Raw genomic sequence first — 26,284 nt, forward strand, 5'->3', positions numbered from 1 at the left:
CTGTCCTAAACTGACAGTTGAAACCTGAAGGTTCCATAGCAGTTAGGCAGGATCCTAGGAGCTGCATGGTTTTTTTTTAACCTAGAAAAATGGTTCTTACAGCTGAATAAAACTTTCAGTAAACACTGTCTACTAAAGCAAGTTAAGTAACCCAGTAACAACCCAAGACAGCAAAAACCTGAAGCAGTGTGGCAGGAGAGAACACAGAAAGGCTGAGGAAATATTACTAGAGACTGAAATAAGTTTTTCAAAGGCTAACCTTCTTCAGTATCAGTGTGCATAAGCAGGTTATCGGCAAAATATGTAATCCAGGTCTAACTTTCTACCTGAGAGTCTACGTTTTGTTGGACCATTTGAAAAGAAACACTCATATTGCTCTTATGTCCTTCTTCAGCAGCCTGAAGGAACCAACAGGTAATGCTACTTAAGGTATTTAATACATTCTTTTTTTTAATTTGGAAGATAAATTTAATTTCACAGACATTATATTTGTTGAAATTTTACAAAGCTACCGTGTTTAGAGAATAACACGTGTACATGCTTGTTTTAACTGCTTAAAGTGATCATTTGCTAACCCAGATTGACAATTATAACGACAGTCTTGAGCCAAAATCCCAAATGCTTGGGACATATGAGCACTAAATTCAGTATCTGGTAATTTCAAGCACTGTTCTACTTTCCACCTCTCCTCCTCTCACCAAAAACTCTCCCATTATGGGAGCTGGTTATGAGTATGACCAAAATATGGAATTTAAGAAGGATTTTAGTTTAACATACTCTTTGCAAAGTAACCACTAAAGCCATTACGAAAACCTCTAAAATGAGGCTCTGACTTCCTGATCAAGCAAAAGCAAATGGGAAACTGGGAGCCCCAGACTTGAGTCAATTCCTGTGCCCCTAAACAGAGTAAAAGCTGCAGGGAGAGACCCTTTGCTCCCTCAGAAGGTAAGAAATAATTCACACAATTCCTAAAGGGAAAAAGCCCATGCCCTAAATTCAGTCAATTTACAAAAGAGTATGTAAGAGATTTTTAAGCAACTAAAAAGAGATCAAAACAAAGCTTAGAAGGTTGTCCACCTGATGAAGACAGGAACTGGACTGGCAGAATCCCCCTCTTTATAATGGGCTAACATCACACAGTGGTGATTACTTGTTCCTATTTGCTGTTAGAATATAAGCACAATTCTTAATTAAGCAATTGGACAGAGGAAAATGGGAATTAAATCTACACCATTGTTCGAGTGAAAATTATGTTCTATAGTTTTATTCTTCAAAAGAATGGTAGCAAAACAAAATGAAAAAAGGAATACTGGAACAATTTTTTTACTCTTCAGAGGTCACCTCAGAGACAATGTAATTCTCCTAAGACATTCATTAAGGAAAACAGAAGTACAAGATAAAAGAAGGAAACAAAGATGGGGTGGGAGAGAAAAGGAGTATGTGAACATGCAGGTGCAAAGATAGCTGTAAATCTGTGTCTGGATGTAGACTTAAGGGTAAAATTATTAGGACAGATTACATCCATGACTTTAAAAAACTATGTAGTCTGCACACACAATAAAAAGTGTTTTTTTCTTTTATTACCAATGTAGAGGCCAATTTGCTTTTGTTTCATTTACATCTATTTCATTCCTGTGCGACTCCAGAGCTCTTTCTGATTCCATGACAAGCAACAGAATTTGAAGGCTGATATAATCCTCTAAACAGGAAAGCTACAAGAGAGGATGACTAGGATTCCAGGTGAGGATGCTCAGAGAAAAATTACGAGCCAAGAGGCAGCTCTCAGATGAAGGAAAAAGAGGGGTCATGAATGTGGTAAAAGGGAATCATTTTCTGGTTACGGAGATACACAGCCAGGTAATTCTTCCATCAGATACACATGATGATCAATGATGTAGTTTTTGATTATCAGGGAAACTAAAAACTCCATGAGTAATTATTTTTCCAAGAGAATTTTCATAGTAAAGCAAACTTGGGGGGGGGGGGGAGGAGAGACATTTATAAAAGAAAAATGCAGCTGGACAATATATTAGCTTGTATAATGTTATTTTAAAAATCCTTTGTATATAGATTTCATACAGTCATAGATATGTATGCTGGAAGGGGCCTCAAGAGGTCATTTGGTCCATACTCTCCTCACTGAGGCAGGATTAAGTATACCTAGACCATCCCTGAAAGATGTTTGCCTAATCTATTGTAAAGAAACTCTGCAGTGACAGGGATTCCACAACCTTCCTAGGTATCCAGTACTTAGTTGGAAAGTTTTTCTTAATGTTTAAGCTAAATATCCACTGCATCAAACTAAGCAATTTTCTTCTTGTCCTATCCTCAGTGGATATGGAGGACAACTGACAACCTTTTACATATCTGAAGTCTTATATGTCCCACCTAAGTCTTCTGTTCCCTGGACTAAAAACATACTCAATTCTTTCAACCTTTCCTCATACGTCATGTTTTCCAAACTTCTTATTTTTGTTGCTTTCCTCTGGACTCTCTCCAATTTGTCCACATCTTTCATAAAGTGAGGTACTCAAAACTATTCCAGCTGAGGCCTCAGTATTGTTGAGTAGAGCAGAACAATAACTTCTCATTTCTTACATCCTATCCTCCTGTTAATGCATCCCAGAATGACATTTGCCTTTTTTGGTGAAGCATATTGACGACTCATTCAATCTGCAATCCACTATAAATCCCAGATCCTCTTCTGCAGCACCACCGCTTAGTGAGCTATTTCTCATTTTGTATTTAATTTTTCCTTCCTAAGGGTAGTATTTTGTACTTGTCTTTATTAAATTTCTAATTATTGATTTCAGACCAATCCTCCAATTTAACAAGGTCCCTTTTGAATTCTCATCCCATCCTCCAAAGTGCCTGAAAACCCTCTCAGCCTACATCTACATCTGGGAATTTTATAAGCATGCTCTCCACTACATTATCCCCAAGTAATTAAAAAAATACTGAATAGTACCGCACCTAGGACAGACCCCTACAGAACCCCACTTGATATGTCCTTCCAGTCTGACAGTAAACCATTGATAACTACTCTTTGAACATATGGTTTTTCAACCAGTTGTGCACACCACTTAAGGTAATTTCAGGTAGACCATATTTCCCTAATTTGCTTATAAGAGTGTCATTTAGGATTGTATTAAATGTCTGACTAAAATTGATATATCTACTACTTCCCTCCATTCGCTACAGGTTACCTAGTCAAAGAAGGAAATTAGATGCATTTGTCAAGAACAAATCATGCCAAACCAATGCCTGCTATTATTTATCACCTAATTATCCTCTATGTGCTTACAAACTGATTGTTTAATAATTTGTGCCAGTGTCTTTCCATGTATCAAAGTTTGGCTGACTGATCTATAAATTCCCTGGTTCCTGCTTTTTTCCCTTTTTAAAGATTGGTAGTAAGTTTGCCCTTCTCCATTTCTGTGGGACCTCCCTCAATCTCCATGAGATCTTTAAGACAATCGCTAGTGGTTCAGAGATTGTTTCAGCAAGTTCCTTAAGTACCCTAGGATGAATTTCATCAGGCCTTGATGAATTGACTATGTTTAACTCATCTAAATATTAGTTAATTGTTCCTTCCCTATCCTGGCCCCCCTCCCGTTTTTTTTTCTCTCTCTCTCTTTTTTTTTTATTTCATAAAAAAAAATTATCATCGCTTCACTGATTGTACCTTATAAGCACTTCAGGACAAGGACTAACAGTGTAAAAGAAAAAATGGATCAGACTTGCTATCTATAACCTCTGCCATACCTGTAAAACACTCAACAATGACCAGATAGGTAACATGCCATAGTCATTACTGCTTATTACACTAATCACAGTCATCCCACTGTTATCTTGTGCTTCCCGCCTGTGTTGTATCCACTTGTTGTCTCTCACATTTAGACTGCAAGCTCTTTGGGGCAGGGACCATATCTTCACATTGTGTGTGTATACTGCCTAGTACAAGGGTAGGCAACCTATAGCACGCATGCCAATGGCGGCACGCAAGCTGATTTTCAGTGGCACTCACACTGCCCGGGTCTGGCCACTGGACTGGGGGGCTCTGCATTTTAATTTCAGTTTAAATAAAGCTTCTTACACATTTTAAAAACCTTATTTACTTTACATACCACAATAGCTTAGTTATATATTATAGACTTACAGAAAGAGACCTTCTAAAAACATTAAATGTATTACTGGCACGCAAAACCTTAAATGTGAGTGAATAAATGAAGACTTGGCACACCACTTTTGAAAGGTTGCCAAATCCTAACCTAGTACAATATGGTCTGTAGGCACTAGTGTAAAATACATAAAGAATAATGTCACACATCCAGCATCGTGACTACGTTACTAGATGTAACAGACTCAGGAGTAAGCCTTTATTTAACTCAAGTCTCTGATATTTAAACAATATAGAAGAAAAACAGTTTACCTTTCAGATACTTCAGTTTTAATCCATGTATTTGAGAGTTTCTCCCACTAAGAGTTATCTTTATTTGAAATTTAAAAAGAAGCAACCTGGACACTAACAACTTCTGGTTAACAGCAACATTTTGCTGGGAATCAATCCTGTCCCATTGACGTTAATGGTATTTGGATATAGGCAATGGCATGGCATGTTAACATTTTTTTGGAAGAAAGGCCCCAGGCAAGTTTGTGAGGCTGCAGGCAGGAAAGAAGCACTGGAACGTGCCTTCCATGGCTGCAGTCCCGCAAAGCCCAACCCAGCACTTTGTTCTGTGGCTGCAGCCCAGAAACCTGTCTGCATCAAGGACCAAACAGGAAGTAAGGGGCTGTGGGTTGGAAGGGGAGATTGTGGGCAGAACTACAGCGGGGAGGGCTCCTCTCCCTGTGCTCTCTGGGCTACGCCCAGCTGGGACACTGCACCCAAGGAACCACTGGGACATGCTGAGTCCCGCCCATGGAGAGGGCAGGGAGAGATACTGTGCACACAGGGCCTCAGCACTTTCACTCTCCATAGACTGCAACCCACCATCCTAGCTGCTGCCCTCCCTGCAGCGCAGCAGTCAGGGAAAGCACATCCCAGCATTCCTCCCAAGGTACAGCCCTGCATCCTTGCTTCCAGTTACTAGAAACTGCCAGATAATAGCAACTTCTTGCTGGCTACCGAGGGTCTGTGAATAAGCAAAATCTACTGTCCTTTTATTGAACTCTATGGGTGAAAAGCTCTATATAAAAGAGCTAGATATTACTTGTTATTTTTTTTTTGTATTTAAAATGTGCCTCACCCTTTTTGTTGAAGCACATAAAACATCAAAATTCACACAATTATTCAGTGGACCAATGGCCACCATTAAAGTCCTTACCCTCCAAATATTTTAATTAAACTTTGGCCAAACTACTACCAACTTTCTACATATTTAACTCATTGTATGATTGATAATTAGGCTTTATATAAATGAAATGTTTATCTGAAACACTTTGGTATGAACACTGAACATAAACATTTTTTAATTTGTCATTTGCACAGTTTTATAGTTTTGCTGAGGCAGTCTCTGGATATATTGAAATCTTATTCATTTTAACCAATTTTTATACATTAATATGATTTGTAAGCTGTAGATGCAACTAAAAGTCTTATGTCCTGTTCACAAGACAACAGAATTTGTGTGCATTTTTCTTTAACAGAAGGTTTTATTAGATGCACAAACTTATCTAGCTGGCTCAACTACATATCAGAACTTTTCTACAGTGGATATAAACATCTTTTACTTTAATTTGCAGAAATAGTTTGTCTCAGTCATGCTTTCAGAAATGGTAATGAAAAACTGTTTTGTCCACTCTACACCAGCACCTAAGCCATTTTCAATAATAAACAGAGAAGCCCGCTGCTAAGAATCATTCACTAGTTTACCTTCTAGTGCAAACTTGGCTCATGTGGCTAATTACGGGAAACTGACAGTCCTTGGAAGAATCCAAAGTGAAAAATAATATTGTTGACCAATTATTTTCTTACATGGTGATGACAGAGAAGTTGTCCCCAACTTTTCCTGTCGTGTTCCCCACTTACCAGTAATGGAATCTGTCTGCACCCCTCCTCCATTACTGCACGGCCAAGGCTTCCTCAGCAGAGAAGCTTGGGCTGAAGGCAGAGCTTGGGGCAGAACTAGAATAGGGGCGGAGCTGGGGCTAGAGGCGGAGCTGGAGAGAGGGAAGGAAAGCGAATGAGAGCAGAGCTGGGCTGGGGCCAGAGGTGGTCTGGGGGTAGAGTGGAGCTGCAGTTGGAGCTGATCTGGGGGCAGAGTGGGGCTAGGTGGAGCTCCCACCCCACCCCCTGTGGGGGCTGGCCCAGACCTCGCCATGCATCCCTCCCACATGTTCCTCTGTGCCCCCCCCCCCCCAGGGTTGCACCCCACTGTATGGGGACCACTGTGATAGAGGCTAAAATACCATCCTTGGCCTAACCATCTAAAGGCATACAAAAAAACCTTGTGACCTACATGGCAATTATTAGGTTTGCACTATTCTCTTCTCAGACATAGCTACAAAAGCAGCAAGGCTATTGTAGAGGTTTAACAATTCTTAAGTCTTGCCTATGAACATTCCAAAGATGATAATGTGATAGTGCCTTGCCTTCAGCAAAGGTATAATTAGTCCAAGCCTACAGACAACACCCTAAGTGATGTGTTTTACAGTACCACATCCCTCCTTACGTTCTCACTGCTTTACTAGATAACTGACCTACCTATGCAATAGCAAAAGCCAGGCTCTGCCCAACAACCATTGGTAGGTAGAGCAAACTGCCATTATCCAGTTTGGCAAAGCTCTAGAGCAAGTGCGGGGTACTTAAGAGGAAGAACAAACCTTCTGATACAGTGAGAGAGAGACTGATACCACCCAGAAGGAGCAAGGCTACTTTAATTGTGACAAGATATGCAGTGACTCTCTCCCCCTTCCAGGTCAACCTTACTGTTATATTTTATTTGATTACATACCCAGTTAAGAACCAAAGAGAGTCAGTGAAAGCTATTTAGTAAGTAATCTTGACTTGCTGCTGACAAGATATTACTGAAAACCACTAAACCCCATCAAAGCTGCACCATTTCTCCCACTGTTTTAAAATGTTAAAAGGACAGCATATATCTTGATTTTCTGACTCAGCGGAATTCCTTGTAATCAGAGATTCAGCTATTTGAGCATTCAGTCATCTGTCTCCTTCTTATGTCATATCAAATGGACCATCAAGTTGACACGGGTAACCCCAAAATATTGATTAGCATAATACCTGGATGTTTGCTATGAGTATAAGCAGGGGAAGGTTTGCATTTAAATGGTAATAGCAATACTTAAATTATTTAATATAAGTTAAAATGTCATTAAGATTTGTACATACTAGTTTTAAAAATAAATGAGTTCTGGACATGGTTTCAAAACTCAGTGAAACAGATTTCAAAAGATATTTAGCGCATCCACATAACACCACTTTGAGAACACCACCCCTGGCCCTCCCCATATATACTTGTTCATAAGCCTAATTTTTTTTTAGTAAAAAAGGGAAGCACAAAGATGGGGGTCGGCTTATGAACAGGTATAGAGAGGGAGAGGTGGGACACAGCCCCTCCCCCAAACAGAGGGAGCAAGGAGAGCAGCAGAGCCAGAAGGGAAGAGGCGGGGCCAGAGTCTCTCCACTTCTTCCCACACTGCTCTCCCTCCAGCCTCTGAAGCACCTGCAGCTCAGGGGCTGGCAGGCAGCAGCCATGCCGCTCGGCCCCGCCCCCCAGAGCAGGCTGTGGCTGCACTGCCCGGGTGCTGGAGCATGCTGCAGCCGTGCCGCCTGGCCCACCTCGCTGGAACATGCTGCAGCCGCGCCGCCTGGTCTGGCCTGCCAGAGCAGGCTGACGCCGCGCTGCTCAGCCTGCCAGAGCAGCTCCAGCCAGGCCAGAGACATCCTCCCCTGGCCCTCCCCAGATAAGGTGGGAAGGGGAGAGTATGGGGGTCCCGGGCTAGGGGTGGGTTCATGTGGGGGGTAGTCACAGGGGTTACTCCCTTGACTCCCAGCTTGTCCCCCCCAAAAAAATTCCCCACCAGTTGCTGTCCCAGCCCATCAGGGTAAGCAGCTGGCGCCCAAGACACTTTGTTTACTTAGGTTTACCTCCATGCCTGCGGATGCTCAAGGTAAACAAACCATCTCGGCCCACCAGTGGCTTATCCTGATGGCCTTGGAGCCAAAGTTTGCTGACCCCTGAATTATAGGGTCGGCTTATGAACGGGTTATAAAAATTTTCCATTTTTATTTATGCATCTTGGGGGGGCGGCTTATAAACGAACTGGCTTATGATCAAGTATATACGCTAATTTATTTATGGAACGGTAATTTGTCGCAGTGGAGTCAAAACAGTATTTGAGGTTACTTATCTCAGAGATTCTGTAACTGTTCTAGCATGGTTCCATACTTGTAGAACCATACGTACAAACTGTGTTATTAACTTTTAAACCCATCTTACAGTATAAACCGTTAAGCCTTGTTCACACTAGGAAAGAGTACCATAAGAATGGCATAGTGAACATCTAAGATCCTTTTTTACTCAAGTCCCAATCATAAATTTTGCAACTTTGCTGGAAAACTGTGTTGTCCACACTAGCACTTAAACACCAAACATCTCCCACTGACCGTCAGCAACAGATCAATTTCCTAACACACAAAACTCAAGGACAACAATGCATGTTTCAAAGGCCAATATCTGAAGTTAGAAAACTCTAAAACTAGTTTTATGATGTAAGACAACCTAGAGATAATAGAAAGATTTTCAGGAAAACTCAAAATCTCTGAAGTCTGTTTTTTTATACTCATTGTACAGATGATGTTCAGGCATTTATTTCAATCCTGAGTCTGCATTACTTTAAAAGAAAAAAGGGAGGGGAAAAAAACAGAGTTGCTGCAGAATTTCTGTTTCTGGAACAGACAATTGTAACAAGAGATGTAAAAAGGTATTTGATATCAAAAAGCCCCAATTTATTTATTTATTTTTGGAGGGGTAATTTTACACTAACAGTTGGCTTTTATCAAAGTCATGTCCAAATTTACCCTAGATTACATGACCAAAATTCCCACTGTTGACTTTACTGGATGTTTAATCTACCTATCTGAGGGCAGACTTGGGCTCTAAATGTACATAATGGTCTTTTTCCCCCCCCAGATGAGATCTATTTCTCTCAAAGACAAGAGTAAAAGTTTAATCAAATCAGTGATCATCTTCTGCTCAAGCATAAGTTGTGGCCACGCTGTTAAATAGTGTTTCTCAAACTTCTGAAAGCTTAGACCTGCTTCAGGAATATGAAACCAATCACACAAACACACACTGTCTCACTCACACACATACACCTCTCCCATCATCTCACCTTGATGTTCAGAAAGGACTGTCCAATGATTAGGTCACTAATCTGGAAATTGGGACACCCAGTCTCAACTCCCTGCTCTGCCACTGATTTTCTGTGTTACCCGGGGCAAGTCACTTTAGCCTCTGTGCCTCATCATATGTCCAACAGGGATAATAGTACTTTCTCCACCTCACAGGGTGCTGTGAAGTTAAATACATTAAAGATTGTGAGGCACTCAGACAACACTGTGGTAATGGTGCGCTATATATATATATATATATATCTCCAAGATCTTAATCTACCGCTATGCCACTAAAAGGTGTGCAGTGTAGTTGCTCTTTGTCGGCAGGAGAGAGCTCTCCCGCCAACAAAATAAATCCACCCCCAATGAGAGGTGGTAGCTTTGACAGCAGGAGAGCTCTCCTGCTGGCAAAGCGCTGTCCATACCGACACTTTTCATTTGGTGGGTTGTTTTTGTTTTGGCAGGGAGGAGGGGGAGCCACACCCCTGAATGACAAAAGTTTGACCAACAAAAGTACAGTGTAGACAAAGCCTAACCCTTTGCTCTTTGAAAACTGCTAGTGTGGAGCTCCATAATATTGTATTCCCCTCTTCTTTCTGCCATGGTTTGATGAACAGTGAAATAGTTTGCATTTAAAGGTTCGTCACTGGCACTGGAGTTAGCTCCCACTGAAGTGAACAGGTCTGTTCACAACTCAGGACTGCGGCTCTCTCCAAACTCAGGCAGATTTCTCTGGATCAGTTACATTTGCTTCACACTTTGAAAGTTTTCTTTGCAACTGTAACAGCTAAAGGCTTTTTTTGTTATAGTAAATGAAAGCTGAGACTCTGGAGTATAATTGAGAGGTCTATCCATCCATCCAGTTAGTCCGGAGCCATACATCCCACATTTTGAAAGACACTGGGTTAAAGACATTTACTTCTATTAGGACTTTATAAACAGATGTTCTTGGCCCAATAATAGAAGTAAAATGACTCCTGTAGCGTAACTATAGCAATTATCGACAACCAAATTTGGAGCACAGCTGACGTGATTACGAAGAAAGGAATGGTGAGTTGAGTCATCTTATAAACCGGTTTTGTAATCCTGAACTGAATGCTGCAGCTTCATCTACGTAGCACAGACGCTCACTACAGCAACAGAAGGGGTTTTTCCACACCTGATTACACAGAGCTAGGTCAGCAGAAGAATTCTTCTGTCGACCTAGCTACTGCCAAAGTGAGGACTTGGTAAACCTAACTGTGGCATATGGCATGAAATTTTTCACAGCCCAGAATGTATCAGTTAGGTTGACCTAAGTTTGAGGTGTAAACCAGGCCTTACTCTTACATACATTGTATGCCAAGGCCTTTCAACAATCTATTAATATAGGTATCCAGGGGAACTGCTCTTTTTGAAGCAAGTTATTGCTTTCTTGTAACTCCCAGTTAATGACCAAGTCCTAATTAATACAATATACTAAATATCTGAAAAACGTTATTATGGAAGGCAGAATCAGACTGATTAATCATTTTTATATGGAAATATTATATAGAGTACACACTGCAATCTGATCGGACATCCTGACAAAACTAACTAGTAAATACACATACATTTGTATCAGTGTCTGCACAGGAGGCTTTTGATAAACAGACTAAAAACTTAACAGATGTAGAAAAGAGGCAAACAAGCAGGATTCCTGGTTTTAAACTTCCTATAAATCCTATAATATAAAGGATGCTAACAATGAAAGAAAATTCCTCTTACACTAATGTTTAACACTTTATACTCAAACTAAACAGAGAACCAGAATCTATGTAGCTAAATTAATTTCCTTCCCACATCAAGAAAAAAAATCCCTACTGAGAAGCATATAAGATGTATGGAATGTATTTGCAGCCAGTCTCATCAGCCTCAGGCTCCCACACCTAGTGCTACTCCCAACCACAGGATGTGTGTGTTTCACCCTTCCATCTTCTGCCCTTGTGACAATTTTCTTCCAGTTGAGAATCCCACTAAAAGCAAAAGCACTTTGTCACAAATTATGCCAATAGTAGTTAAATAGCAGGCAATACTAAAACAATAATCAGATAGATCTGTTAACTAATCCTGACATAGGGTCTGATCCAATTTTTACAAACTTTGCTTCCAAGGTTAGTAATCTTGAAGTTATCCTTGTCCTTGGATTGCAAGGAAAAAGATCATTTGAATTTTGAGTTTTGCAAGGATACAGGCAAACCTGGAATTTAAAGTCCACTTTAAAGTCATTTTCAAAGAATCAGCTACATGTGTGCAAAGTAAAATTCAGTGATTTGATGTCTAAAGGAACTATGTGTTCCTGAAGCATTTTCCTCTCTAAGGATCTCTGTACGTAGGGACTGTTCAAGTTAAGTATCATGTATTAAGTGACACACCAATTGCTAAATAATAGCAATGCCTACACTGTGGCCTGGTCTACACTAGGACCTTAAATCGAATTTAGCAGCGTTAATTCGAACTAATCGCTCAACCGTCCACACCAGGAAGCCATTTAATTCGAACTAGGGGGCTCCTTAGTTCGAATTTGGTACTCCACCCCGACAGGTGGAGTAACGCTAAATTCGCACTTGCTAGCTCGAATTAGGCTAGGTGTGGATGCAAATCGAACTTAGTAGCTCCGGGAGCTATCCCACACTGCACCACTCTGTTGACGCTCTGGACAGCAGTCCGAGCTTGGATTTTCTGAGCAGCCACACAGGAAATGACCCGGGAAAATTTGAATTCCTTTTCCTGTCTGGACAGTTAGAATCTCATTTCTTGCTTTGACATCGGGGCGAGCTCCACGGCACCTGCAACGATGCAGAGCTCTCCAGCAGAGGAGTCAGCCCAATTGAAGAATAGAAAGAGATCCCCAGCATGGACAGACCGGGAAGTCCAGGATCTGATCGCTGTGTGGGGCGAGGAGTCTGTGCTGTTGGAGCTGCGCTCCAACAAGCGTAATGCAAAGACCTTCGAGAAGGTCTCCCAAGCCATGACACAGAAAGGATACAGCCGGGATGCAATGCAGTGCCGCGTGAAAGTCAAGGACCTGAGGCAAGGTTATCAAAAAGTCAGAGCGGCAAACGGACGCTCGGGCACAGCCCCAGACATGCCGCTTCTACGAGGCACTGCATGCCATTCTCGGTGGGTCTGCCACCACTGTCCCACCAGTGACCGTGGACTCAGTGGATGGCATAGTGAACCAGGACAGTTCCTCCTCGATGTTCGCCGATGGTGAAGATGACGAAGGGTCCGTGGAGGAAGGCGCAGGCGACAGCGAACACAATGCCGCTTTCCCTGACAGCCAGGATCTCTTCCTCACCCTCACAGAGATCCCCTACCAACCCTCCCCGGCCGTTTACCCGGACTCAGAGTCAGGGGAAGGATCAGGCGGTAAGTCGTATAAACAAGAAAACATTTATTTGTACGAAAACATGTATACAAAAAATAGAAATTCTATATCTAAATACTATATCTAAAAGTTTTTAACGGGAAACTATACGAACAGTAGGTCCACACAGATTGGGATGGAACAATAGTCCTCCATGGACAATTCCACAAATTCGTTAAAAAGTTCCTCAAATACCCTCCGCAGGAGGTTTCTAGGAAGAGGTGCCTTATTTGGTCCTCCGGTGAAGCACACTCTTCCACGCCACAACATCCGTAGATACAGGGGAACCATCGCCTCAACCAGCATGGCCGCGTAGGGTCCCGGTCGGTGAAGTGCTTCCCTTAACATCCTGTCTTTCTGTACTTGAGAGACCCGCCTCAGGGTAATCTCGTTCATGAAGTGCTGCATCTAATTAGGGCAATTAGCGAATAGTTACTGTTCTTAATGGTTTACTTATACTTTGCATAACAAAGCCCCTCGCTTAGCAGCCACGTGCTGTAGGCCACAGAGGAAAACCATACATTGATCTTTCCCCTGCAGTGTCGGGAGTGGCTGGAAAAGGGTCATAGTATCTGATTTCCAGATTGCCTTTAGCAGGAGGGCACAGCTATCCGTTAACTGATAAGCATAATGTACTGTAAGGCTTACCAGGACTGTCTGCTCACGGATTCAGCTATCTCTCCCGACTTCTCCGCTCTCCTGTGCAATGCCGCAGCCAATCAGAGCGTAGCCCAAAATGTCGTGCTTCTCTTGAGACCACGTGAGACTTGTTGCCCGGTACGGTCTTGTTCATAGAAATTGACTAGACGGTGTTCACTGTTCGCAAAAATGTATCTGTTCAAGGAAATCACTAACTTTCCCCATCACACAGCTTCGGCTCTTTCCCGGACTGCCCCGGCATCCCCCTCGCAGAGACTGGCAATGATTAGATGGCGAAAGAAGAAGACTAGGGACGAGATGTTCGCTGAACTGATGGCTGAACTCCCGAGCAGAGGCTGCAGAACAGAAACACTGGAGGGAGACCCTATGTGAGCAGCATCGCACACTCATGGAACGTGAGGATAGGTGGCGGCAGGAAGACCAGCAGACCACCCAAACGCTGCTTGGTCTCATGAAGGAACAAACGGACACGCTTCGTCGCCTTGTTGATGTCCTGCAGGACCGCAGGCTGGAGGACAGGGCCCCCCTGCAGTGTCTCTGCAATCGCCCTCCTCCGCCAAGAAGTCCTGGCCCCCCCTCACCCAAAAGTACAAGACGGAGGGGCGGTAGGGGCCGTGAGAACTGTCACTGAACCAGAGCAGAGCGACCATGTACCCCGCACTTCTCACGTTAGAAATTTGTAGAAGTGCTTCCCTTATAGGCTCAGCCAGTCCCAAATCCAAGGTTCATCCCCCCACTGTTTATTAGATTAATACAAGATGTTTGCTGTTAATCACTGTTTCGGTCATGTCTTTCCTGTGAGAGGATTTTTCGGTGTATGGGGTGGACAGGGGTTTCATACTTGCACGGTATAGCCTACAGTACCAGGGTACAGACTTGGGGAAAGGATCAACTGCGGGGCACACACACACTGCAGTCAGTAGGCACCAGGGTCATTCTGTGTTGTGTATGCTGCCCCTGGTTATTCCGTAATGTGTATGCTTGTCCCGGGTCCTAGCGCCTGCCACGCCATTAATGTAAAGGCAGGCTGCCCTTACCATGCACTTCCAACGGATCAACAAGCCTATCCGCTGCCCTGAGCCCCAACAAGAGCCCTCATCCACGGACAGATACTCACCCTTCTCCCACACCCATCACCCCTTCCTACGCACAAACCCGCAGCCCACTGCCGTCATCCAAACGGATGCAAAGAAGGCACCACTCGCCCCTTCCTGCAAACCCTCCCCTTCATGCAGAACCACTTTCAGCCGTCCCCCACCCCAGAGACCTATGTAGGAGCAGGAGGATGTCAGTCCTCTATGGAGAAAGCGGTCTGTACGTCAGTGCACACCGTGCCCAGCACAGTATGCATCCATGTCTCAACACCAGAACAGAAATGCAAAGTAAAACAAAGATTTATTAATAATGAGTGTAACAATTACTTTGCTTTAAAACGTGCTTTGGAAGTGGGGGAAACTTGGAGAACGCGGCATGTAGCCGCAGATCGAAATCGACACAAACAGACACAGGCCCAGGGTCAGTTTCTCTTGAAAGCAAGTGGAGAGTCATAGGTTACCCTGCTCTCCCAGGAAACTTGCTTTCAAAGCCTCCCAGATACATAGCGCTTCCCGCTGGGATATTCTCTCGGCACGGGTGTCTGGCTGAGCGTAAACTGCAGCCAGGCGATTTGCCTCAACATCCCATCCGGACAAAAAGGCCTCGCCCTTGCTCTCACACAGATTGTGCAGCACACAGCAAGCAGCAATAACTACGGGGATATTCTTTTCGCTGATGTCCGAGCGAGTCAGTAAGGTCCGCCATCTCCCCTTGAGACGTCCGAAAGCACACTCCACCACCATTCTGCACTTGCTCAGCCGGTAGTTGAAGAGTTCCTTCTCTATGTCCAGGGCGCCTGTATAGGGCTTCATGAGCCAGGGCATTAGCGGGTAGGCTGGGTCCCCGAGGATCACTGTAGGCATCTGCACATCCCCAACCGTTATTTTGTGGTCCGGGAAGAAAGTACCTGCCTGGAGGAGTCTAAAGAGACCAGAGCTCCTGAACACACGCACGTCATGAACCTTGCCCGCCCACCCGACATTGATGTTGGTAAAACGTCCCCTATGGTCCACCAGTCCTTGCAGCACCATGGAAAAGTAGCCCTTTCGGTTAATGTACTCGCTGGCCTGGTGGGCTGGTGCCAGGATAGGGATGTGAGTCCCATCTATAGCCCCACCGCAGTTTGGGAATCCCATCGCAGCGAAGCCATCTATGATGACCTGAACGTTTCCCAGGTTCACTACCTTTGAGAGCAGTTGCTCAACGATTGCGTGGGCTACTTGAATCACAGCAACCCCCATGGTAGATTTGCCCACGCCAAAGTGGTTCGCTACTGACCGGTAGCTGTCTGGCGTGGCAAGTTTCCAGAGGGCTATGGCCACTCGCTTCTGCGCACTCAGGGCTGCTCACATCCGGGTGTCCTGGCGCTTCACGGCAGGGGCCAGCAAGTCACAGAGTTCAAGGAAAGTGCCCTTACGCATCCTGAAGTTTCGCAGCCACTCTGTTTCATCCCAGACCTGCAGCACTATGCGGTCCCACCAGTCCGTGCTTGTTTCCCGGGCCCAGAATCGCCGTTCCACACCATGAACGTGACCCATTGCCACCATGATCTCCACTGCCCGGCGTACCCTGGTTTCTGAGAGGTCTGTGCCACTCTCCTCACCGCGCTGCCGGAGCCTCCTCGCCCGGTTTCTCAGCATCTGACTGTGGAAGAGGTGGATGATAAGGTGCGAGGAGTTGACAACGGCCATAAGTGCAGCGATGATCGCAGCGGGCTCCATGCTCGCAGTGCTGTGGCGTCCGCGCTGTAACCGACCAGACAAGGGCGCGAACAGATTTCCCGCCGGCGCTTTCAAGGAAGAGAGGGAGGGCGTGATTGACGGTTCAATGACGACACTAACCCAAAACCACCCTCGACACATTTTTTCCCCCAGCAGGCATTGCGAGCTCTACCCAGCATTCCAATGGGCAGCGGGGACTGCGGGAACTGTGGGATAGCTTCCCACAGTGCACCGCTTCCAAAGTCGACGCTGGCCCCGTGAATGTGGACTCAGAAGTTCGAATTTGTGTATTTAGTATGGATACACAAATTCGACTTAAGTAGATTCGAAATAGTCCTGTAGTGTAGACAAGGCCTGTATTAACTATGTTAAAGTTATGCACTTCTTTAGAAGGAATCCTTCTGCAATGCCCCCCTGAACAATCACAATCAACATTTACAAAATACAATGGATGTACATGCTCAAAATTAATGTACAAAAAATTAATGTGTTTTAAGATTAAACAGACCATGAATCTTGCAAGAGGATTTTGTTGGACATCCATTAGGTTTTTTTGGTATAGTAAAGATAACATAGCAACAGGAATACTGTACAAAATTAAAGAGTACAAAACCCAGAACAAAAAGGGGTTTGTCTTTTCCGACCTCCAAATGAGGAGCAGGAATTTAAAGTATTCAAGAAACACACACTTTAAAAACAAAACAAAACAAAAGCATTCATTCTAAGGGTATGGCTACACTTACAAATCTGCAGCGCTGGTAGTTGCGGCGCTGGTCGTCCAGCTGTGCAGGGCCAGCGCTGGTGTGTGGCCACACTCACAGCTACCAGCGCTGGTGTGTGGCCACATTTGCAGCGCTGTTGGGAGTGATGCATTATGGGCAGCTATCCCAGGGTTCAAGTGGCAGCAACGTGCTTTTCAAAAGAGGGGCGTGGGGTGAGGCGTAGTGCGACAGGGAGCGGGCGAGAGAGAGTGGATTTTTGGAGCCAACACTGTGTGTTACCTTCCTGCCTTGAAAAATCAGAACATGTTCCCGATCCCTTACCCTTAACTCTTTACTGCAAACAGCCTGCAGCCAACTGACTCCCTCTCTCCCCTCTGCCCCGTTTCTGTCAAGCAAACACTCACTCCCTGCCTGCCTCATTATCTCATTTGATTGTTCACAGATTGATCACAGCAAACAGGAGCTGTGTTTGTAGATAAGCAGCTCCGGGATCAATGGATCAACAGAGCTACGGAGCTCCAAGTTCACAACAAAACAAAGAGAGGCTGCATAACAAAACAAAGAGAGTAATTTATAAAAGCATTCTGGGATATCTGCTAATACCCTGGAGGCCAATAACAGCGCTGGTGTGTGGCCACACTTGATGACCAGCGCTGCAATCTTTATTCCCCATGCTGAGCCAGGTGTACGGCCAGCGCTGCAGCCAGGGAGTTGCAGCGCTGGATGTGCCCTGCAGGTGTGGACACTTACTAATTGCAGCGCTGCAACTCGCAAGTGTAGCTATACCCTAAGTAAAAGGCTTTAATTGGGGAAAAAAATGAGTTCTACACCTTGATCTGAACACTAAACGAGTTTGGCTCAAACGATCTCTACTGACAAATCCCACTGCCAACAATACTATTTCCCAGTTTTCATTAGTCAGAATCTCAGCCTATATAGCTTCATCATCTCTGTGGAGCACTGTCATTTTAGGAAAGATGCAGGCACAGGGCATCACAGACAGTAATGTCCTCTCTGAGGTATCTAGGTCCTAGTTCATTTAAGTAACTTATAGATTAAAATATGGATTTCGAGCTCTGCTCTGAAATAAATGGGGAATAAGTGCAGTTCATGAAATGTGTTGTATATATCAGACTTAGTTGTTAACGAGGTATGTACGGTAAGGGTTTAAGCCTTTTTGCAGTGGTTACATTCAATTCAAGGCAGCATGAGTTACAACTAACCAATCTGAGGAGGACAAAACTGAGAATTCCAAGCCATGATGATCCACCTCTAAGCATCCCGGGCAAGCAAAAGGTGGCATTTTTCACCAGTGTGTCAAAACGCATGTTAATGATACTGTGATGGTTAAGAGAAAACAAGGCAGTGAGTGATGAAATAATTGGTTTATCCAAAAAAGATTAAAACGTATATAAATACCATATAAACATAATATCCACTGAGAATAACTTTTGTTAATAGCCATCATTTTACAAATAATTTTTAATCAAGTGAATGTTTTTAATGGGAACCAAATGTTTTCAAACTTCTGATTATAATATTGCATTAAAAATTGTAACCTATGCCAGAGACACAAGTTACTGGATTTACATGCCCCCTCAAAAACATAATTTATGAATAGGATATAAAATCAACAGCTTTCTTACGCATTCCCCAAAAAACAGCTTAAAAATATTTAAGCGGCAGCTAATTTTCCATGACAAAATGCATCTCTATGGTATAAATGAGCCCTACATTAATTCAACAATTATATTTGCTCTTAAAACTTTTCTTATACAAAGATTAACTATAACTGACACATCAAAGAACACAAACGTATATCTATTCTCAACAGTAATATCTTCATACAGTTATGGCTATTTCTGCTGTGGACCAGTCCTTTGCTTTGGTGATTAATGTAGCTAACCATTCCTAGGTTTGCTAAAAGGAAGAATGACAATTAATAGCTATTAGGTCAAATAATCTCTGGCTAATATTTAGATCAAGCCACAATAACTAAATGATCTGCTTACTGGCTATTTGCACCTTATGAAAGTACTGAGCCAATTTTCAATTCTACCATCTGGTCTTAGAACATGATACTAACAGTGTAAAAAAAAAGAAAAGAAAAAAAAAAGCACCATAAAGTCCACGTTTAAAATACATGTTGAGATTTCTCACACACGTATAAATCTTCTAGTTTGCCAGGGCTGAATGTAATTTAAAAAGTTAACCTGCTTCATCAATGGCCTCTTAGACACTGTGTGTGGTCTAAGATATTTCATAAACCAGTGGATCTTTTTTTTTTTTAAACTAAAATCTATTAAGATAGACACATGGTTTAGCTGACAGAATAAAGTTCTAGCATGCAACAGAATCAAGTTTGAAAGTGACCTTGGGATTTTACTCACTCTGCCTGTGAAGACTGAGAATATCAAATAAGAAGCTAATTTAGACACCAATATGGAAAAGAAGGGAATATCTAGATTAAAATTAGGGATAATGACTCCAGATTAAAATATTTACATAAAAACAAACTGAAGTACCTATGCTTAGTATTAGGGTGACCAGACTGTCCCGATATTTGCTTGTTTGTCCCGCGTCCTGACCAATGTTCGGTTGGGACACTGGACAAACAAGCAATTTTGCCCTCTGCTCTGCCGCACAGGCTATATTTGGATACTGCAGAGTCCTGCTGCAAAAAGGAACTGAAATGGGAAATAAAGATTTCAAGAGGCTGATCTGTTTCAGGATTTGTTTTACAGAAATGGTGTGCATTCAGACAGCATTCAATTATATATTTTTTTAATGTTAGGACAGTTTCATTGATTCAGCGTGTAGCTGAAATTTTGTTAGATGGCCGATCTCTAATGCGTTTCTTGGAACTAGGTCAACAGGGCCATAAGTACATTTTTTTTGCTAGACATACCTCCTAAGACTCAAAGTTCTACTCCTTTCCTAAGATGCTGTAGAGTCTATTTTATTTATTTATTCTTTCAGTTTGTAACACATATTTAATGAAAATGCCATGGGTTCATATATTAATTACAGGAAAAAGATACGTAATACTAACAAAACAGGGCCACTTAGACAAGACTGTCTACCCCTGCCAGGGACTGCATTCGTGATAATACCTCATGGTTCATGGTACCAAAGGCCGGGTCGACACTATAAATTTACATTGGCATAATTACGTCGCTCGTGGGTGTGAAAAATCCACACCCCTGAACAACGCAGTATATTGACCTAAGCCACAGTGTTATGTCAAGAGGTATACTGTAGACAGAGCTATGTCAAGGGGTGGGCTTCTCCACAGCTGGAGGTGGATTACCTATGTCAATGGAGGAAAAAAATCTCCCATCGGCATAGCAGTGTCTTCACTGAAGTGCTACAGCATCACCACTTCAGCGTTTTAAGTTTAGACCTGCCCAAAGGCTACTGAGATGTCTTAAAGAACTAGTATGGATATTATCTACCATCAAGAGAAGATCAGGGACCAAAGAGGCCAGAGCAATTTCTGTAGTGTACCCAGGACTGAAAGGGCACCTGGAAATTTAAGGTTCCACATATATCTATAGCTGTTTCAACATAACTTTCCAAACAATCTCCGCCCCCTCTCCCTCCCCACCCCACCCCATGAATGTCACAATGCTGAGCAATAAATTGTGATATTATCAAGATCAAGAGATGGTTTCTTTAATATGGGTCCAACATCTGTTCATTAGCGGAATGCCAAAACATTGCCCTCTCCTAAGGGAGGCACTGAGTCTCTCTACCAATGAGAGAAGGGGGTGAAGCAATATCTTTTATTGGACCAACTTTTATCAATGAGAAACACAAGCTTTCAAGCTTACACAGAGCTCTTCTTCAGGTCTGGGAAACATAGGCTTTGTCTACATCATGTAGTTTTTAACGACATGGCTGTGCCACTACAGCCATGCTGCTAAAAGGTGTGCAATGTAGCTGCTGTTTGTCCGCAGGAGAGAGTTATCCTGCCAACAAAAAACTCCCCCGGCATGAGCGGCAGCAGCTTTGTTGGGGGGGGGGGGGGAAGAGCGCTCCTGCCGACAAAGCACTGTTCACCCCGGCACTTTTTGTCGGTAAAACTTTTGTCATTTGTGGGGGTGTTTTTTTAAACACCCTTGAATGACAGAAGTTTTGCCAACGATATTCCAGTGTAGACAAAGCCACAGTCCAGGGGTCGGCAACCTTCCAGAAGTGGTCTGTCAAGTCTTCATTTATTCACTTTAATTTAAGGTTTTGCGTGCCAGTAATACATTTTAACGTTTTTAAAAGGTCTCTTTCTATAAGTCTATAATATATAACTAAACTATAGTTGTATGTAAAGTAAATAAGGTTTTTAAAATGTTTAAGAAGCTTCATTTAAAATTAAATTAAAATGCAGAGGCCCCCAGACCGGTGGCCAGGACCCGGGCAGCATGAGTGCCACTGAAAATCAGCTTGCGTGCCACATTTGGCACACATGCCATAGGTTGCCTACCCCTGCCGTAGTCAGAAAGTCATAGCTAAATACAAAGTGGAAAAGAATAGGAGTACTTGTGGCACCTTAGAGACTAACAGATGTATTGCAGCATAAGCTTTCGTGGGATACAGCTCACTTCATCGGATGCATGTAGTGGAAAATACAGAAGGAATGCCCCTCTGCCATGTACATTGGCCAAACTGGACAGTATCTACGTAAAAGAATAAATGGACACAAATCAGACATCAAGAATTATAACATTCAAAAACCAGTTGGAGAACACTTCAACCTCCCTGGCCACTTGATTACAGACCTAAAAGTCACAATATTACAATAAAAAAACTTCAAAAACAGACTCCAACAAGAGACTGCTGAATTAGAATTAATTTGCAAATTGGACACCATTAAATTAGGTCTGAATAAAGACTGGGAGTGGATGGGCCATTACACAAAGTAAAACTATTTCCCCATGCTTATTCCCCCCCGGCCCCGCCCCAGTTCCTTATATCTCCTTGTCAAGTGCTGGAAATGAGCCATTTTCATTACCACTACAAACAGTTATTTTTCTCTCCTGCTGACAACAGCTCACCTTAACTGATCACTCTCCTTATAATGTGTATGGTATGCATCCGACGAAGTGAGCTGTAGCCCACGAAAGCTTATGCTACAATAAATTTGTTACGGCTTGGCTACACTGGAGAGTTGCAGTGCTGGTGGAGGCTTTACAGTGCTGCAACTTAGTAACTGTCCACACCTGCAAGGCACATCCAGCGCTGCAACTCCCTGGCTGCAGCGCTGGCTGTACACCTGGTCTGCTTGGGGTATAACGAGTGCAGCGCTGGTGATGCAGCGCTGCTAGCGCTGGTGTGTGGCCACACTTGACGGTTATTGGCCTCCAGGGTATTAGGAGATATCCCAGAATGCTTTTAACTAAATTACTCTCTTTGTTTTGTTATGATGCCTCTCTGTTTTGTTGTGAACTCAGGGCTCCGGGAGCTGCTTATCTAAAAAACAAACACAGCTCTTGTTTGCTGTGATCAATCTGTAACTGACTGTGAATAATCAATTGAGATAACCCACTACCTTGCTGTGAATGAGGCAGGCAGGGGGATGAGTGTTTGCTTGAGGAGAGAAACAGCGGGGGGAGGGGGAAAAAGGGAGTCTGTTGGAGCAGCTGCTTATCTGGTCTGCAGGCTATTTGCAGTTAAGAGTGAATGAGGGGTCGAGGAAATTTTCAGATTTTGCAAGGCAGGGAGCTGAAGTGTCAGCTCCAAAAATCCACTCTCTCTCTCTCCCCCGCTCCCTGTCACACTTCACCCCACCCCCCTCTTTTGAAAAGCACGTTGCTGCCACTTGAACGCTGGGATAGCTGCCCATAATTCACCACTCCCAACAGCGCTACAAATGCTGCAAATGTGGCCACACTGCAGCGCTGGTAGCTGTGAGTGTGGCCACACACCAGCGCTTTCTCTACACAGCTGTACGAACACAGCTGTAACTCCCAGCACTGCACATCTGCAAGTGTAGCCAAGCCCTTAGTCTCTAAGGTGCCACAAGCACTCCTATTCTTTTTGCGGATACAGACTAACAGGGCTACTACTCTGAAAAGTGGAAAAGGTTGTTTAGCATAAGTAGTTAACACATACTTCAAGGAACCATTCAAAGTGAAGTGACCAGTTAACAATTCATCCTGAATGGTGTTCTGAAATATGTGTTAACTACATATGCTAAACAAATCTGTTCCACCTTGTATTTAGCTGTGGCATTCTAACTACGGCTTTGGTTACACTTGCACTTCAAAGCGCTGCTGCGGCAGCGCTTTGAAGCGCTAAGTGTAGTCAAAGCGCCAGCGCTGGGAGAGAGCTCTCCCAGCGCTGTCTGTACTCCACCTCCCTGTGGGGAATAACGTACAGCGCTGGGAGCCGCGCTCCCAGCGCTGGGGCTTTGACCACACTGGCGCTTTGCAGCACCCCAATTTGCAGTGCTGGAGAGGGTGTGTTTTCACACCCTGCTGCAGCGCTGCAAATTTGCAAGTGTAGCCAAGGCCTACGTTTCCCAGACCCCAAGAAGAACTTTGTGTAAACTCGAAAGCTTGTGTTTCTCACTGACAGAAGTTGGTGCAATAGAAGATATCACCCTGACTCTCTAAAATCCTGAAATCGACTGTCTGAAATGGACCTCTCTCATTACCACTTCAAAAGTTATTTTTCCTCCCTGGATATCCTGCTATTAATTGAACTGTCTCATTAGACTGACCTCACACTTAGTAAGGCAACTCCCATCCTTTCATGTATTTATATCTGCTCCTGTATTTTCCACTCCATGCATCTGATGAAGTGGGTTCTAGCCAACGAAAGCTTATGCCCAAATAAATGCGTTAGTCTCTAAGGTGCCAAAAGGACTCCTCGTTGTTTTTACTACATAGTGTCTATCAATAACTGATCCCATGTCTCTCCACTAAGCTTCAGCAATAAGGAGGTCATGACTAACTCATGGGTTGCAAACCAAAGCCCAATAACTTCCAGAGTCTGGGTGAATAAAATGGGTTGAAACGTGAACAGAATATACAATTTGTTTAAAAAGACATCAGTTAAATGCATATATTCAAATCTGACAGTAATCTTTCAAAAGTAAAAAAAGGCAACAGTTGTGGTGGTGAGGGGAATATCTTTACATTTATAACTTATTGAAGCTGTAAATTTGAAAATGTACAAATGTTACCAAATATTCTATGTTGACTTTTTATTTTTAGAATATGCTTCTGCATCAAATAGTTCCAGTTTTTGGCTTTGTACAGATTAGTTAATCTGTCCTTTCCCATTTTTAATTCCCAGTTAGCATGTTTTTTGAAACATCTGCTTATGGTTACTACCTGCCTGGGAATATACATTCATGCTATTTGTCCTTGATTTAGACAGCCAGGCATTGTTCTAGTTTGTTTTTGGGACCAAGGATGGAAATCCAAGAAGTTGAAAGCCAGAATGAAGCATGAATGTGAGGAACAATAACCAAGCTGGGAAGAGGAGAGGCCTGAGCAAGGAGAAACAGAAGACTAACAGTGAAATATCATTATTCCAGTTGTTCCCAACAGATATAAATAAAAAGTGAAGAAAATGCACCATTAGCTGCTAACACCAGAATATTATTTTTTTAGGGGGTGGGGGACAGACAAATATTTTTGCTCTAATGCATTCTTTGAATAAAACACCAGTTCAACACACGTGGTCATGGCTAGTTATCTGATGCTGCACAGAAATATGAAGATACCTCATGTCACTAACCAATTATACAATATTATGCACAATATATGGAACAAGAAGTAAAAAATCCATCCCAACCCCTGAAGGGAGTTAGCTTACACCTTGAAGCACAATATCTGACAACTTTTACCTCAGTTTGCAGATGAATAAACAGCATCTCATGCAGCAGTTAAATTGCCATACAATTGCTTCTTTTGGTGCACAATTATGCTTCAGAATCTAAGCTTTCATTAAAAAAAAAACTAGATCTTATGATTGCTTTCAAAATGTGAAACAAATGTAAATCTGTGATGTCTCCCTGAGTCTGCAGAGGGCCTGAATTAATACCTGAGAAGTGTGAATTGCCCATTCACTATAGGGGTTTTAAGAGATGCTAGCAATATAAGTTGTACCTATGTCAGAAATGTATTAATGTTACAAGCGATCCTAAGATTATAGTAACAACGAAATTGGGGGAAGATTTCATTTTAGTTTCTTTACTTCAGTCAGGAACTCTTGCCATTTCTGTTATACAATGAGAAAATTATTTGTGCGTTTGAAAACACTGTATATAGCCAGTTTCGCTGTTTGCCTTGTACAACTGGTACTAGTTTCCTCTGTCAGTATGAGACTTCCAACAGCAACAACTTAAAAAAAAGGAAAATGTGTTTTACAAAACCACAAAAATTGGTAGGGAAATTGAAAAACAGGTGTAGTAGCTGAAACTACTTCGAACTTATCTTTTGAAATTTCAACTAGTTTCCAAGCCAACAGTATGGCTAACTCAGAAGTGTACCAAGAATAAACACTCTCATGCTGTAAACTATTTTATTGCTAATGATTTAGCAAAAATATCAACTCAATCACTTCATTACTTCATTGTTGCTGGATGAAGTGCCAGATATTAGCATGGGGTGTAGTAGGCCAGCCAGTTATCAAGATTTTAAAGTCACCTCTATCCCCAACAAAAATGGGAAAGAGCGCAACATCCTTTCCGCAGTACCAAGGTCCTCAAATGCTACTATAAACAGAATGCCTTTCTAGGTTAACAAAATAACTGTTGTTCACCTGAATCTCAAAATCATCTGCCTTTTTGTAACAATCATGCACGGTGGTACAAAAATCAAACAGATTGAAGATGAAATATTTGAGGTTAATGTACAATAGAATATAAAAAAACCCAAGGGATATTTTCCTAATTGTAAAGAGCAGCCAAGGAAGACAGTTTGCAGGGGTTAGTGACCCATAACCTAGGTGTACAGTGTGGCATAAGATACAGGACCAGACTATGAATACTACTGTGTGTCGTAAAAATTATTGAGTCCTTCTAAAATTCAGCCAGTCTTTTTTTTTTTAAGCAGTGAGTTTTACAAACAACCTCTACACTAACTTCATAGAATAACCCATTGATCTTGTATTATAGAAGAGTTTTTTAAAAGGGAAGAATCAGTTTTCCCTTTACCTTTCATAATTCTGTAAACACCTGTCAACATCTCTTAACTCACCTTCTCACTAGATTGACTAAATTATTAATATACTTAGCACTCCACTATGAAGCCCTCTTTAATCCAAGGAGCAGTCACAATATGATTTTGTTTCCTAACACTTGGGCCAAATCCAAAACCTATATAAATCA

The 26,284-nt window shown here is 42.8% G+C and overlaps 1 protein-coding gene and 1 long non-coding RNA gene across 9 annotated transcripts in view; one reads left to right on the plus strand and one right to left on the minus strand.

Annotated features, from left to right (window-relative positions):
- The window catches only part of USP7 (ubiquitin specific peptidase 7), a 145,284-nt gene that overhangs the window by 76,567 nt on the left and 42,433 nt on the right, over positions 1-26,284 (minus strand). Inside the window, exon 1 of one of the 8 annotated variants that reach the window (XM_039491156.1) lies at positions 9,361-9,492. The exons of the other annotated variants lie outside the window; for them this stretch is intronic. The gene's annotated coding sequence lies outside the window, so the exon portion shown is untranslated. Of the gene's footprint in view, positions 1-9,360; positions 9,493-26,284 lie in introns of those variants that run through there. 8 annotated transcript variants of the gene reach the window in all.
- Positions 19-24,533, plus strand: LOC120373166. The gene is made up of 3 exons (XR_005585421.1): positions 19-414; positions 1,647-1,857; positions 24,324-24,533. It is a non-coding gene; the product is annotated as an uncharacterized LOC120373166 (long non-coding RNA).

This window comes from Mauremys reevesii, linkage group 10 (genome assembly GCF_016161935.1).
Source record: "Mauremys reevesii isolate NIE-2019 linkage group 10, ASM1616193v1, whole genome shotgun sequence".
Lineage (NCBI taxonomy): Eukaryota > Metazoa > Chordata > Testudines > Geoemydidae > Mauremys > Mauremys reevesii.